The sequence below is a fragment of the Saccostrea echinata genome, unplaced genomic scaffold (genome assembly GCF_033153115.1).
Source record: "Saccostrea echinata isolate AGI-Se365-2 ecotype Australia unplaced genomic scaffold, CSIRO_AGI_Sech_v1 ptg000012l, whole genome shotgun sequence".
NCBI lineage: Eukaryota > Metazoa > Mollusca > Bivalvia > Ostreida > Ostreidae > Saccostrea > Saccostrea echinata.
Genome location: NW_026889761.1, coordinates 1,148,153 through 1,164,937, shown reverse-complemented (window position 1 = coordinate 1,164,937; position 16,785 = coordinate 1,148,153).

Genomic DNA, 16,785 nt, shown 5'->3' with positions numbered 1-16,785 from the left:
CGAATGGTGAATAAGACATACTGTACTTGTTCATAAATTGATGTATTCAAAATTTAGCGTATTCACCGGGAATCACTGGCGTAATCATGAATTAGCGCTACATAAATCTGCGCCGTGTATCGTATTTATAAATGATTTATTATCGAAATTAATGAATTAGCGCATTGTTGTGCGCGCTAAAGTCACTAAAATATGAAGCCCGCTACATACAGTACAGTACACATACAGTAAAACACGGACCCCTGGAAATTCCAGTGGTGGGATCAGGTGCCTAGGAGGAGTAAGCATCCATTGTTGACCGATCACACCTGCCGTGACCATATGTATTGATCATGTAGACGAAACAATCAGTAAAATATATTATGAAAAGAAACAATGGTCTAACAATTGGTATGAAACATGTCAGTCACAATATTAGTCAATGATAAGTTGTTTTTGCAAAACATAAAATTCTCAAATTTGATCGTACTCTGAGCATGCACTTGCTTATCGAATAAGATATTTCGACATATTAATTTTATTGAAGACCAATCATAAGAGAATTTCCTAGTTCCAATTTGTATTGAGGAAGCAATTGCCTGCGATATCAAAAAGCCTGATCTTTATTTTTTCGTGAGGAATGGTTGTATAAAGAGTTACAAAATAATAAGTTTTGATGTTGCTGACTTTGTAATTTTCAATTTTCTAAAAGTTCTTTGGAGTTTTTGAGAATCCATTTTGATTTACATCACTTCTTGATATGTTGTTTCACAGTAGGTCAGAAGTTGTGAGGTAAATCGACAAGAATGTTAAAAGTATTAGTTTGAAGAATCTCATCCTTTGAACGTGAACACTTTTAGAATATGCTTTAGTACAGTAGTCTAAAGTTACTCCTTTACAGTGGTTAATATTTTTGTAAGGAGTAAAGATATGGGCTTGGTAGAGTATTTGCTGGACCCGGCAATGTATCCTTGTAAGGATTTTAATGAAGTTTAGGAATCCAGTATAGGTACAGTAGATTGAACGCACCTTGATTGACTGGAATATTAAAAGTATTTAACACTGAAAGGGACTTTAAAGAATTCCATTCCATGTGAGTGTAAGTTTCATTTCCAAAGGTAAAAATAAAACCAAGTTCTTCAAAATGACGATCTTCCTTACGGTCCATAAAATTCTTGAAAGAGTAGTATCGCTGAAAACAGTATCATAGGATATGAAAGGGAAAAACATTTAGGTATCGACTATATCTTTGATATAACTGTCAAAAGCTAAAGCAGTTAGTTTAAAACAGTACAGCTGCAGTTCAGAAACAATGGGAAGAATATAATTTATATCATTAATATTCAACATGAAAAAGAATATTTGTTTCATGAATTATTTCTTGGATTATGAATAGCCTTCATTGTCAATTTTTAATTTTAGTTAATTTGTGAACAGGGCATAAACCACGGACCCGTTTTAATTCTAGAGGTGGGATCAGGTGCCTATGAGAAGTAAGCATCCCCTGTCAAACCCACCGTGAGCCCTATGTATTGTCAGGTAGATGGGTTAGTATTCCGTAGTCAAATGTATTATGAAAACAAAGGCCTAACAATTGGTATGAAATTTGTCAGTAAAAAAAAGACCCAGTGATAGGTTATTTTTGCTAAAAAGGTCATTATAAAGACAAAGCTACGAAAGGCTAACTTCAAACGAAGTTGTTGAAATCTCTCTTACATCAACTTATCTGTCAGTAGCCTGTCTCGGTTTTAAAATTGATCGTACTAGCAGCATGCTCTTGAGTATCGAATAAGTTGATGAAGTTGAGTATCGAATATGCAGATGATAGCAGAATATTACTACATAAATAAAGAAAGTATGAGAGAAAGAGCGATTGAAGCTTTAAAGTCATCTCGTTTGTCATAGTGTTTAATTGTTGGTTTGCTGTAAATAAATCATCCAAATATGAAACATGTGGCAGATTCTATGGTGTCTTGTATTTCGAGTTCGCTGGGATATATCGAATCGACATATGAATGGAAGTAACTTTCGTTAATTGATAAAACAACGTCAATATATATGAATGTCGAGTTGTAGGCCTCAGCAAGTGTTTTCTTCTTATGTAGAAGTTTTTGAATAAATTATACGTCATAGAAATAAAGACAGGTCGGCTAATATATGAGTAAAATTAGTGCTCGTCGCAATTCCAACAGTTTGTTGGAAGACCGGGTCTCAAAAAACTACATATATGTTGTCAATGTGAACGTAAGCATCCATTTAATATCAACTTCAGAGTACCTGTGTGTAAAATCAGAGGGATTTTGTGATGATTAGATGAAAATTTCCGAGTTCCATTTCTATTGAAGAAGCAGTATATGATATCAAAAATCCTAATTTTGAATTTATCATGAGGAATGGTTGTATAAAGTGTAGAAAAGTCATACGTTTTGATGTTACTCACCTTTGAAAACCAAATGTGATTGTTTTAATTTTCTTAAAGTTCATTGTAGTTTAGAGTCCACATGTTTTACACGATTTGTAGAATATGCTGAAACTGTTTCTACTTTACAGCAGTTATTATTTTCGTTAGGAGTAAAGACTAGGGGTTTGTTAAAGTATTTGCTGGACCCAGTTATGTATCTTAACGGTTGTATTTTTTAAGCTTAGAAATCTAGTATAGGTAGGGTAGAAAGACCTCACCTTCGTTGACTGGAATGATAAAAGTATTAAAGACAAAAAATGCGATTAAGCAATAAAAAAAAATCATCCTTAATAATTCATCCGTAATCTAATACCAGGATGAATGCAATTATCTATATGTAAAAGTAATAATATCAGTAAAGGCAAAGAAAAAGAGAGCAGTTAAATAAATTACTGAATAAAAAAAATAACAAATAACAAACAGTGCTTTAATTCATGAATTCAAAGTGGTTCGTTATATGCTTGATATTTAGCTTATGTTGTTTGTAATTGAAATTAAGATATAAAAAAAACTGAGTGGGTCAGGTGCAAGTAGAATAACTTTTCAGAACTATTTGTTTCAATTTCGAATTCCCTGATCTATCTTTTAGTCCAATGAAGGAAAAAATAAATCCTTATGTTCACCTGGAAGGTCCTATGCAGATGAACATTAGGCCATCATTAAAAATATCTTTGTTTCCCCTAACCTGACCCTAAAATCTCAAGTTGGGTAGGTAGGTAAATTATTTTTTTTTCTGAAAACACTTTTGGAAAAAAAAACATTCTGAAAAAAAAAAACGAATAATATCTTTATAAACAAGACAGAAGAATTCGATTTTTAAACCGAATATCATACAAATGAAATTTAAAAGCAACACGCATGGTAAATTAATTCACAAATACATGTTTTATTCATTTGAACTTGTGAAATATCTCGGGCCAGTGTAAAGTTTTTGATATCGAATATTTACAAAAAGACAAGATTTGCAAATACTCAACCATCGGACATCACAGTTTGAAAATGAAAATGCAATCGTCATAGAGCCTTCAATGTCTTATTCATTCAAATCCGGACTATATAATAAAACAATTATGGACTCTTTCGGTGATGAATATGGTTTGTTATTCACCAGAAAAATGTCAATATTGACCTCGGCTTCGCCTCGGTCAATATTGATATTTTTCTGGTGAATAACAAACCATATTCACCACCGAAAGAGTCCATAATTGTATAATATCTGCTTAGACAAGCAAAATGTCAAGGGCCTCGCGTGGCGCTGTGGTCCTAGAGAGTTTATTTTTGGAGTCAGGACGCAATTTAGGAGCTTATTCTAAGTCACAGGTTCCGATGTGGGACGTGAAGACTGGCCAGTCGAATGAGACCGTATTAAACTTAGGTCCAGTGTCGCAGTATAGATATTGGCACGAAAAAGATCCCTTACTGATGCTTCATGATCAATGGCCATATGTGCCGAGTAAAAGGCTAAATTTGGATCCCTCCACCAGGTAGATGTTCAAATTTCGTCGGCCAACAATATTAAAGGGATTTTAAATCAAATAAACAAGTTGCTGTCCTTTAAAAAAGGACTGCAATACGTGGACCATATGCATGTGTTTCGAAAACGAAATTCAAAGAAAATTTTTAGATTTAGTGAGTTTACAAAGGTGTAATTAAGTTTAATCTTTTTTTCGAATTTTCATCGTTATTTAAGTCTGCTTAATTAGGCTGTAATGATAAGAAAAATCATGACCTTGAAATGATATGAATATGAAATGTTGATCTAGGTATCTATCACAATTGTAATTTAGCCTTTAAAATTAACAACAGAATTAAAACAGGCTTAAGCGTGCAGGTATCGTAATCTCCATTGGCGTATCCAGGGAGGGGGGGGGGGGGGGGTTCGGGTGTTGGAACCCCCTTTATTTTTGCAGAAAGAGGAAGAGAGAGAGAGAATGTTTATTCTGTAATATATATTTTTTTTATTACATCTAGTATTTTCAATAAAATATTAAGTACTTCAATCTCTGCCCTTTCTGCTCTCTAGATAGAGTTTTGCTTATTGCTTCATCCGTGTACCTTCACAATACCGGTCCCGGGCCTCGACCACCTACATGTAACATGAAATATTTCACTTTGATATCATCGGAAGAATCCAGCGAACGAACGTACGGCTATGCCATTTTTAGACCAATTAAAGTAACTAATTTAATTAACTTTTCTTATGCAAAATTTGTACATGACAATTAATTGTCATGTACAAATTTTGCCTACGAAATATCAAAATTTTTGTAAAGGACAATATTTATCTCCTTATATTATGTGGATATTTTAATCAATGAAGAGAAAGGTTCAAAATATTGTTCCGTAGTATGTAGGGGAGGGGGGCTCACTTTTTCTTTAAAAAAAAATCTTTTGTTAGAATTAGAATATATGAGTTTTAATTTGCATTGGAAGCTCCCCCGCACTTTTTGTTGCGGAAAGGTTCAAAATACAGAAAATCAAACATTTAAAAGAAATCAAAATGTACTGAAAAGTTAGACGAAATCCCCCCTCCCCCCCCCTCCCTTTAAATAGGATTTTACAGGGTGGTGCACAGGTTGTTAATTTATTTATTTATTTCTGCTTGTCAACTCTTTTTGGAGGTTGCCCCCTTTGAAAACCGTTGCTACGGGCTTGAATGTAAGTGCCTGTGGTGTGACTTAGACCCCCCCCCCCCCTTTACTAAAGGGTCTCGATTTATCTTAAACAATGCTAAGTTATCGATTAACTCGATCAATTTAAAAACACAAAAAAAGATTAATTTTGTGTGTGTGTTTTCTCTGTCTCTTTTAAATAACGGAATGCTTAATATACAACACCTGCAATCGTAACTTCTCGGCAGAAGGTCTGAGAAGATGCGATTGACAATCTTATCGCACGTGTGTAGACCTAGGCTATTTGGTCTTGCAAGCACAGGTGTGTGTACTGTTTGCTAGTGACGCTTAGACTGGTGACGGTATTTGCTACAGACATGAAGAACTATACACCAGTTTCATAACATGTACAGTTTTTTTCTAGTGAAAATTGGAGTAAATTAAAACCTTCCGTTAACATTTTCTACAATGAACTGCCTACTTTGAGTGATTGTACTTTCATAGCAAAGTTGTTAAATTTTATTAGATAGAATAAAAAAAAAACGGAAGTATCCTATCATTGGAAAGATAGATGGTACACGTGTAGCAAAGATATGTAGTACGCAGAATTTTTTTGGGATCTTTCTTCCTCTCCCCCACATGGAAAAACATTGCTACAGGCCTTTATTAAGCTATATTTGGATTGCTGTCTATCAAATTATTTTGCAAACCTTGATGCACAAAACTAATGCCGGTAAACATGGCAAAGACTATCTTTTAAAACCTAGTGGTTTTAATTCAACATGTTCACGCTGTTAAGCTATCTCTATAAGTTCTTCCTACAGAGTTATTTAAAATGCTTGTACCATAGAATTTAGTTTGTATATAAGGATATATGTATTAAAGAGGAATTCAGGTCTTGGTTACGCCAAAGAATACATAAATACGATGTGCAAAGTTTAGAGCGAGGTTTGCCAATGATTGGCATATTCTAATTCGAAAAGGGCGAATTGTTCTACGGGCAAGTTGTCTTAGAGGCGAACTCTCTAGACTGGTACCCTGACATTGGTTAACGGGCGCAAGCGCCCTGAAAACTTGTAATTCCTAGCGGCAGCGACTGGAATCAAGGGCAGAGAACCAGTGCTAAACTCTCTAGCATCCTCGCGCATGCGTAGCCTGACGTAAGCCCATGGCATCCGGTTTAACTCCGCTAATATATTTTCTGCGTGGACCTCAGGGTCCACGCAACAACCTATTTTCAAGGGCCTAACTAAAGAAAAATGCACTGGACGTCTCAGGATGAAATGCAGTGAAATTTATTGATAGGTATACACGAGGTGGGCCCTTCATCTGCTCATGAGGCAGGCTTTGCCATGCTTACTAGGTACATTAATTTTAGAAGACACATTTGTAAATACATGTACCATCGAAACACTCCTTAGTCATGGTACATTTAATTTACGAAATTGTTTTACGAATGTAGGATTCTAATAAATTAAAGATATATAATAAGACTGAAACGTCACAGTTGTTTTATAACACAAACCAGATCTGCACAAACTAATCCTCTGCGACCACATGCTTTGGGCGCCAAATCAGAGTACAACAAAAGCCGCTGCTAAAAACGGATTTTGATGAAATTATATTATATAAAGTTGATAAACAATAAAAAAAAAAAAATATTTGAATAATCTTATAGAAAAAACTTTTCAGTTGGCGCGATTTAAGTGGGTCGGTCGCGTTAGGGGAAACAAAGGTATTTTTTTTTATCTTGGCCTTACTTAGTATTTTTTCTAGGAATTATTCAATCATATAATAATGCTGCAGGTATCCTGGAGTGAGTAAATGAATATTAAATAATGTGTTATAAAACAAAATAAATAAATAAATAAATGATAAAGGCAAAGAAATGGAAAGCTAAATAAAAAAAATCATTAAAAAATGTAAACACGATAACAATACATTGCTCCAGGTCATAAATTCAAAGTGGTTCGTTATATGCTTGATATTTACCTTATGGTGTTTGTAATTTAAATTAAGATGCAAAATACGCTTTATTTCACAGGAAAAAGTGTTCGGTACAAAGACAAGACCTTACACTCAAAATGTAATGAAAATTTGACCATTAAACGTGTGATTTGTAAATACATTAAATATATTTACATACTTAAAATGATATAAACTGAGTTTAAATAATATTACAAAAATTATATTTACACAAAAGCTGACCACTAGATGTTTGATTTGTAAACAATTTTTACTTCTAAAGCATTTTCAGATCACGGACATCATTTTTTTTTTTTTAAAAATAGCAAATTGTTAAATTATTGAAATTATCTGCGAAGGATTCTTACTTCACGTATTTATTTCAGGCTGCTGAATAAAGGTTGTACAAAGGAGGAAAACTCATTTTTAAGTTATCCCTCCTTATCCAGAATTGATGTCTGAGAGAGCGTATAATAAATTCATACTTGAATATTAACTTGTTTTCTGTTGAAACAATATATATTCGTTTGGGTGTCATATAAGTACGAAAATGGAGTCTAAACATCAATTAGTTTGTCACTTACTTAGTTTAGTTTAATCAAGATGCCATAAAATTATTTAAGGCTGAAATGTGTATGAAGAAGCGACTTAAATATTGAATGCTTTATCTTTTAATGAATATACTATCCCCGAGTACCCAAATTCAGTCTCCATACGCGGAAAACACTGCGCGATACTCTCTGAATTAATTTTTGATTTGTTTTTTGTTTGCTACACTTCGTAATGAACTTAAACAAAATAAAACTTGTTTAAGTACTAGCTTTATAATAACGAAAGTGGTTATATAACATCACTAGATAGAACGCGTATCACATCCGTGTACATTACGTCCAATGAACCCTAACTCCGTCACCAGGGCCCGGTACAAATTTTTTTTCAGTTCAGTTTTTTATCCCTCTTTGATAAACTTATAAACATAAAGAATAGTGTTTAAGATTTATGGTAGCATTAAATTGTATTTTAATTAAAGTATCAACAACAGAGAAAATAACATATAATTTTATATGCATAACTGTCGCGCTAATGTTATCCCCAACATGTTGTACATCTGGGCAAAGGTAGACGAAAAATACAAGTTTTATTTAGCCATATGCAATATGGTGTGTAATTTAATCTAACCAACTTTAATCCTCTGCACAGTTTTTTTTTTTTTTTTTACAAAAAAAAAAAAAAAAAAAAAAAAAAAAAACAATCGACTTAACCCTTACAAAAAAGTACTATAGTTTACTATAGTTAACTATAGTTTACTATAGTATCAAAGTTTTTTCACTCTAGTAAATCAAAGTGTGTTTACTATGGATTTCAGATCAATATATGTTTTGTTCTTCAATACATACATGCACAATTTTTATATTAAAGTGAAATGTTATTGATATATTCAAATATTATTTCCAAATTTTACATTACTATTATCGAATTTAATAGATTTTAAGCTTTGAAATCTCAAAAAAGTTTCAGAGTAAACTATAGTTAACTATAGTAAATTTTTGTTAGGGAAAAACTTTTTATTTGGTAAATGATTCGTAAATGACAGGAAGAAGCGTAATATTCAGTTGTGGGTGTTGTCCATAACTTTTTTAATTAACACAAAAATTTCACAGAAATTCTAATGAAATTTTTAGCTTCATTTAATTTTTTTATGCGTTGCTAGATGCAAACCGAGTTTTATAGTCACGCCTCAATGCATACTACTACGAGTACTACTACTACAAATAAAAACAAGAAAACATTGATGTAACCATCAATTGTCGCCCGGGAAATAAATAAAGTAAACAATGGAAATGAGTCTTGATCATCAAACCGCTTCGATATGTGTGAAAAAGGCATGCGTCTAAATGATGGAGACGATAGTCGAGAATATTTTGAAAACCTATAGTCGGATGAAAATCGAACAAAAACGATAGCCTTTTAAACTTTATCAATTCCTCAAGTAAATGTTGGCTGCATAAAATATAAATTGAAACCAGACACATGCATCACCTATTTTCAAAAATGTCTTTCACTTTAAGAATATAAAACACTAACTGTGTAAAGTATGTTTTTACGTTTTTATGCGATAAGTAAGATTCGATGTTCTAAAAAAAAGGACCTGTCGTTTTTTCGATAGTAAATGATAAGCAACTTTATATATTAAATATGAAAAACATATATATTTTTATAGATTCACTTTATGGAAGTAAATATATTGTGTATCTCATAATTTTTAAAGGGAAAGAACATTCTGATTAACAATCTTTTTAATGTTTAGAAAACCTTTAATTCTGAATAACTTCTCCCACCTCAATCACCATATACCAACACTTAAACTTATATGTATAGAGCAGCCCGGTCCTCCGGGCTGCAATAATCCTCATTTCAACTTGCGTAAATCAGCTACAGGAACTGACTAATTCACCGCTTACATGTAAAATCAAAGTACTGAAAGTACTGGGAAACGCTAAGCAATGAACTAAATGGATTGTTCAATTTGAAGTCATCAGAATTTAAAGCCCCTATTGCATTGGAATAAGTACATGTAATATTTTGACGGCGCGACCGTTGGGGCGAGCGCAGTTGTTTGAAACATATATGTATTATCTTTAAAAATAAATCATTCTTAGATCCGACTCTTGAATACCTTGACTGTGACGTTACATGGCATTGAATGTAGGTTGCATCACTATAACAAAGTCTTAAAAATGACCCCCAAAAATTAATGGGTCCAGGTTTCTGCGGTAAAAAATTAATTTGGATCAATGTCACAGTTCGAATTTTCTCTTCACCCAGGCATTGCAGAGTTCGCAGTTAAAAGCACTTCTTAAATTTTCGTCCTTAACGTCATTTCCAGTTGTGCAAGGAAATAGAAAATTCAAGTGCTAATCCAAAGGCTATGTATCAATAAAGTATCAGTAAAAATATAACACAAGACAACTACATGTAGTTCCTCTTAAGTTTTGTTTGTGTGGTTCACCGAATGTAAGGCAAGATATTTCACCGTATTTCTTTTTCATGTATCTTTAAAAAGTCTTCTGTGAGAGATCTCGCGGTGTATTCAACAGCACATTTCTTAAATTGAAAAAAAAGAGGGAAGAAACGAGCAAAATATAATGAACCATCTTCCTTTCCCATCACTGTAAAATATAATTCTTAGGAATGTATATAAGCTAGCTCTGTGTAAAATGAGGGGAAACAATGGTGAATTTGAGTTTTTTGACAAAAGTCAGATTAATATATATATAGCTATATATTAGCTGGATTTTTTTTTTTATTTTGACGAATTGTGAACACCTGAAAAATGTCGCTGATTTTCTTCTCTTTAATGTACAGTATTGATCACAAAAAATATTCTAATGATAATATTTAACAATTAATCATTCTGTTCTCACGAATGTCAAGAAGAGTATTATTTGTATTTCAAATTCAATATTGGCTGTTGGCGACCTTGACTTTATTTGTTATTATCGGCCGCAGAGGTAGTAGATCTACTTGTAGTTGTGTTTGAAAGTGCACAGGGAGAAATGAGACATCATTTTTTATTTGTTCCGTTAATAAAATCTTTAATTATAACATATATTTCGATTATGAATAAAAGATTTTTAAAATGGTTAAATATTTTATTAGTATATTTTTAATTTTTTTCTCATCTTCATAAGATATTTATAAAGTTATGATTTTAGAAGGTTTTACAAGAAATACTCCCCAGCATGGGAGTGTGTAAGATATACACGCAAATCATTACGAGTTTCTGGGAATTAATTAATAATAATAAATAAAAATTAGACTTTTAAATTTTGTTCTGATTATGCTAAAGCTGAATAACACAACAGATTTTTCCCAAATTTCACATTTATTGTTATGCCAGTCACCCCGCCGAGCAGCATGTCGATATCATCATGTGACAGAGATCCCCAAAGATTTTACATCATTTTATCAGATTTCATTGCTATATATAAATTTTGGGTATAGGGAGATTGCATTTATCTTCGTCGTTTGATGAAAAACATTTCTACGCTTCATCTCTGGTTTTCATGTACATGAATTATAATTTATTTGAACCGAAAATTAAAGTTTAGTCATTCTGTTGCTCTTGTAATATTTGAAGCTGATGTGTCAATATTTCTTTTTAAAATAAAAACGTTTATACTTTTCTACTTTGAAATGTAATAGACTTCGTCATTTTGAAATCGAACATTATACAACATTTATTAAAAAAATAATCACCTTTAAAAAGAATCATATTACACCACGGATATATTTTGTGTCAACAATGGGAGCACCTGCAAAGACACTAGAATCCCATTTGTTTATATAATTATATCATGATTTGTAAAGGGCGTTGTTATGGGTGCGTTCCAGATCTTAGTAGCTAGATGGATTTTAAGTGCAGATACAAATTTTGAATGAGAATTTTGCTAGCTTAGCAACCACTAAGAAAATGTAGTAAATATAAATGCTAGGTACAAAAAATCCTACTTGGATAAACTTTGCATCACGCGACATGCTGTATGTATACTAACTGAAGAAATTCCCTCTATCTCAACGTAAAATCTTACACAATCAATTTTTGCATGCTTATATATATATATATATATATATATATATATATATATATATATATATATATATATATATATATATATATATATATATATATATATATATATATATCATGTGATATCTATAAATAGAAAAAAAATGCCTACTGAAAAAAGTGAAAAGTTCAACTCTACCCAGGGTATAATTCACTTCTGTTTGTAAAGGAAATTTGTTCAACATCTAGGGGCCATTTCATCTTTAGGTGATAATTAGAAAAGCAGGTCTCCAAAGTTTCCCATCAGGGAAACACAGACGAAACCGCAGATTGAAGTTTCCTTGTCGGGAATCTATGAAGAAACCGTTAATGTATGTTTCCGTAATTTCCCATCTTTGGAAACACTGGGGGAAACTATAGGTTGATTTCTCCCTTGTCTGGAATCTAAACCAAACAGAGGTTTCCATTAATTGGAAACTATATAGAAACTACTTATGTCACGATTAGGAAATGTTGGTTTCCATCCTGTTACAAATTTTGGACCCAGTAAATCGTGAACAGGGCAAAATCACGAACCCCTGGGAACGCCAAAAGTCGGATCAATTGCTTAGAAGTCTTAAACATCTTCTCGATTGGTCAGACTCGTCGGAAGCCTTCAATATTGATAGGTGTGACCTGTCAACAGGGGATACTTACTCCTCCAAGGCACGTAATCCCTCCTTTGGAATTTCCAGGGATCTTCAACTTTTTTACATTTTCAAATTGTGTTAAAAATGATGTGGTGGGAAACGTGTCAGTCAAAATATGATCAAATGATAGGTTGTATTTCCAAACAAGATCATATCAATGAGCTTTTTCACTCTTCATACAAGCATTCCTCACGAAAAATTATAACCTAAGCTTTTTGATCTCATAGACAATGGCTTCTTCAATAAAAATGGAACTCGAAAAATGTCTTATCTTGTGATTGATCATCAATAAAATTACTTTCTTAAAAGTCACTCTGGTTCTACACAAAAGTACTCTGAAGTTGATGTTAAAAGGATGCTGGAGTTCCTCATTGACAATACTTTGCAGTCTTCGGAGACCAGGTCTTCCAACAAGCTGTTGGAATTTCGATGGGTACTCCATTATTAGCTGACCTATTTCTTTTTTTCTTTCTATGAAGCAGAATTTATTCCAAAACTTTTACATGAGAAAAGAAAACACTTGCTGTGGCCTTCAACTCGACATTTAGATATATCGACGACGTTTTATCAATTAACAATAGTTACTTCCTTTCATATATCGACTCGATATATCCCAATAAACTTGAAATTAAGACACACTCTGTTTCATAATTGAATGTTTTACTAACTATAGACGATAAGGGCAAATTGTTTACAAAATTGTATTACAAACAAGATGATTTCAGCTTTTCCATCGTCAACTTTCCTTATTTATGCAGTAACATTCCGCTATCACCTGCATATGGTGTTTACGTTTCCCAACTTATTCGATACTCAAGGCCATGTTCCGAGTACGATCAATTTTTAAATCGAGGAAGGCTACTGACAGTTAGTTGATGTAAGAGTTACAGGGATTTCAACAATCTCCTTTAAAACCAGCTTATCGTAAATTGTATGGTTGTTAAAATGACCTTTTAACAAATATTACCTATCATTGGTCGTATTTTGGCTGACGAGTTTCATACCAATTGTTATAGCTCTGTTTTTATACTACATTTGACTGCAGAATGCTCCATCTTCCTGATCAATACATAGGACTCACGGCAAGTGTGATAGGTCAACAAGGGATGTTTACTCCTACTAGTCACCCGATCCTACCTCTTGAGTTTTTGGGGGTCCGTTTTTATGCCCTGTTCTCACATTTTATTGTTTGTAGATTTTTGGAGATCGATCACTGTTCGTTATCTTCACCTTTTCATTCCTCTGCATAAAGGTAGCTTATAATTAACCAATGTGAGCTCTTGACCCTCATTTATTTCCTAAAGGTTCAGATTACTGGATTTTGAAAATAAATTTGAAATAAAATATCTGGTCCATTAATTTGCAATTGAGAAACTATTGAAGGTCATATTTTACAATAAACTGGTTATAACCAGGATGTTGTCTTGTCCTTGACCTACGTACACGGTCATTGGTACAGGGAAACGGAATTTTCAGAATCAATATTTAAATTAATCAGATTAATTAAATTAATCAGTAAATCTAATATCAAAATTCCTCAAGACTCCGGGGTCGTAAACTTTGAGTCAAAATTCTTTGAAGATTCAAAAATTCAAAGTTAAGAAACTCTCCAAACTTGTCACTATTCTTTAATGAATGCGCCCAGTCAGAGGTAGAAGTCTAATTAGAACATCTTTTGTCATAGCTGAATTATAGTGTTCCCAGAAATTATTGAGATTTTTTTCATGAATTTTTTTTTTTTTTTTTTTTTTTTTTTTTTTTTTTTTTTTTTTTTTCAAAATCAGTTTTTTATCAAATGACAATACTTGCTACTTTCTTATTTTATTTGCAGTTTTCATGAATATACAGTTTCCTTTGTATACTTTCGATCGTTTGCTTATGTTCAAAATGGGTGCTTTTGAAAAAAGAAAACCTAGTGTAGATATTTATTATTAAATAATTGCAAAACTAGCGATACTTCTGAAACACTGAGTATTCCACTGTCAACTATTGATTCACTTGGGACAAAATATTGGAAAATGGAAAGGAAGAGGGAGAGAGTTGGTAGGGCTAGGAATGAAACCCCATTTTAACCCTTAGTGTTGTTTTACCGAGCGAATTTCTAAGCCTTCTTTGATATGTAATGTTAGTTTACTAGGCCTACAAACACTTTTCCTTAACTGAATTCCTCTTCTTTTTCATATTTTGCTCCACACAATACAAAGTAGACAGTGAAATACTTGGTGTTTCAGAAATATCACCAGATTTAACAATGCCTTACTAATACATAGCTTATATAGGCTTTCTTTTTTTGATAGCTGTAATATTGAACAGTCAACAGGAAGCATATAAAATAAATGGGAGGCTATCTATGAAAACTGAATGTATCTTTAGAAAGTAGGTGGTATTGTCATTAAGCTAAACAGTAAAGTTAAATTATATTTTATGTTATTAATAAATTTTTTTAGATAAATGTATCATAAATATTCTCAATAATCTCTGGGAACACTATAAATCCTAAGGCACACGTACATGTATTTCACAAATATATTATTCCCATATACTGACATATATGAAATATAATAGAGGTAACTTTAAAAAAGTTAAATAATAAAAAGAACCCGTTATTATTTATTAAGTAAATAAGATTGAAACTTCACGGGACAATGAAGTGGTTTGATCACATTTTAAACCTTATGGTATTTTAAAAAAAGATGTTGGTGTTAATATATTCTTAACAACTATAGAAGAATCACAGGTATTAGAAACTGGATTAAAAAATATGAAAGGTCATTCATTAAAGATTTTGTTTCATCTTGATTCATGTATTTGGAGTTCTTCAAGACATTTTGACTTGATTACTCCGTTTACCTTATTAATACAGAGGGCTAAAGGCGGATGTAACTGGTCGACAGGGGATGCTTACTCCTCCAAGGCACCTGATCCCACCTCTGGAATTCCCTGGGATCCGTTTTTGTCCGGTTCACGATTCATATTCTTCGCTGTATTTATGAATTTGTCACTATTTGTTATTTTAATTTTTTCATGTCGTAGATCCAGACTCCGTAAACATTTTTGGCCGGAAATGGCACTCAGGTGACACAATACATACGTTTTTAGGAAATAAGAAGATCATAGTTAGCAAATCAAAACGATGTACCATGTTTTGACCATTTGGGGGTGAATATGGGGGGGTCTTAGTAATAATTCCAATTCACAGTGTAAAATAATATTTTTTTGTGTTCCTGCATGAAGCACTAATGTTTTCATCTAGATTGTACTTGAAATCAATAGGAATATATTTTTTTAAACACTGTCAACTCTGAATATTATAGCGCGGGCTTAAAATTGGAAGATATTTCTAAGTTAACATTATTTACATTACTCCTTTCTGCATGTCATTAATAAACACTGTTGCTGTGTCTAGATTTTTCAAATTAGTATGCTTTGCCCGGTAGTCAAAGACCAGGTGCCAATATTGTCATTATTGTATTGTAGAAGTTTGAAGGCACTTATGTAATCAGTTAATCGGGTACTCATTGACACTCGGTGTATTTGAGTGTAAGAATTGTTATTTATTTAGAAAATTGAATTATTTCAAAATAAAACAAAAATAAATATTAGATAGATCTGGTTTCCACTCCTGTAAGCGTGATTCTTGCAAACGTCAGATTTATCTCCGAGTTATATAATAATGACGGGGATCTTTTGTATCAATAGGTATATGTTTTATCTGCTGTCAGGGGGGATGGGTTTTTTCTTACAAAGGTCGATGGGACTCGTTTGTCAATCTATTTACTCCTGTCAGACTAAAGAGAGATCGACGGATTGCAATTTCTCCCTTAAAAGTCGGCCGTTTATATTTTTTTCTCTGTTGCTGAATTTTTTGCGATTAAACTTCGTCAACTTCACTCAATACTATCAGCGAAACAATCAATAAGATCTAATATATTAGACAACAAATTGAATTGGGGTCGGACTTAGCAGAGGGATGGGGACAGATGCCATCTTTCTGATTGAAGTTATAAGCTTCAGACAGCATAATATGCTTAGCGGTCCCCAGCAAGGCAGAGTGATTACCCCCATTTTTTGTCCGGAAGGCCGATAGATTTCGTGTTCGCTTTGTTATCGCGAAGTAATCTAAAATTGCTTTGCATTGTGTGTCATATACTATAGCACCTTCTTGACAGAATATTGTGGGAGAAAATCAACATCAAATGAGCAGTTCATGAAAATGAGTCATAATATCAAAGATACGACTTGTTAGATCCATTGTTGATTAAACCTCCGCTGGTTTTTTGTGATCAGAATGGTCGCTGTTTGGTTTGTTTGAAGACTGAAGCTTTTCATTTCTGAGATTAAACATTCCTATTAAAATTGTTTTGGATAGATGTATAGAAATACTTTTTTGTCGAAGTTTCTGAATTTTCTATTCATTTAAGAAGAAAAAGTTATGATTTTCCATTTAAAGGGACTTATTTAATCATTTAGGTTTCTAGAAAAAAATAATTGTTTTTAACTTGGGAGATG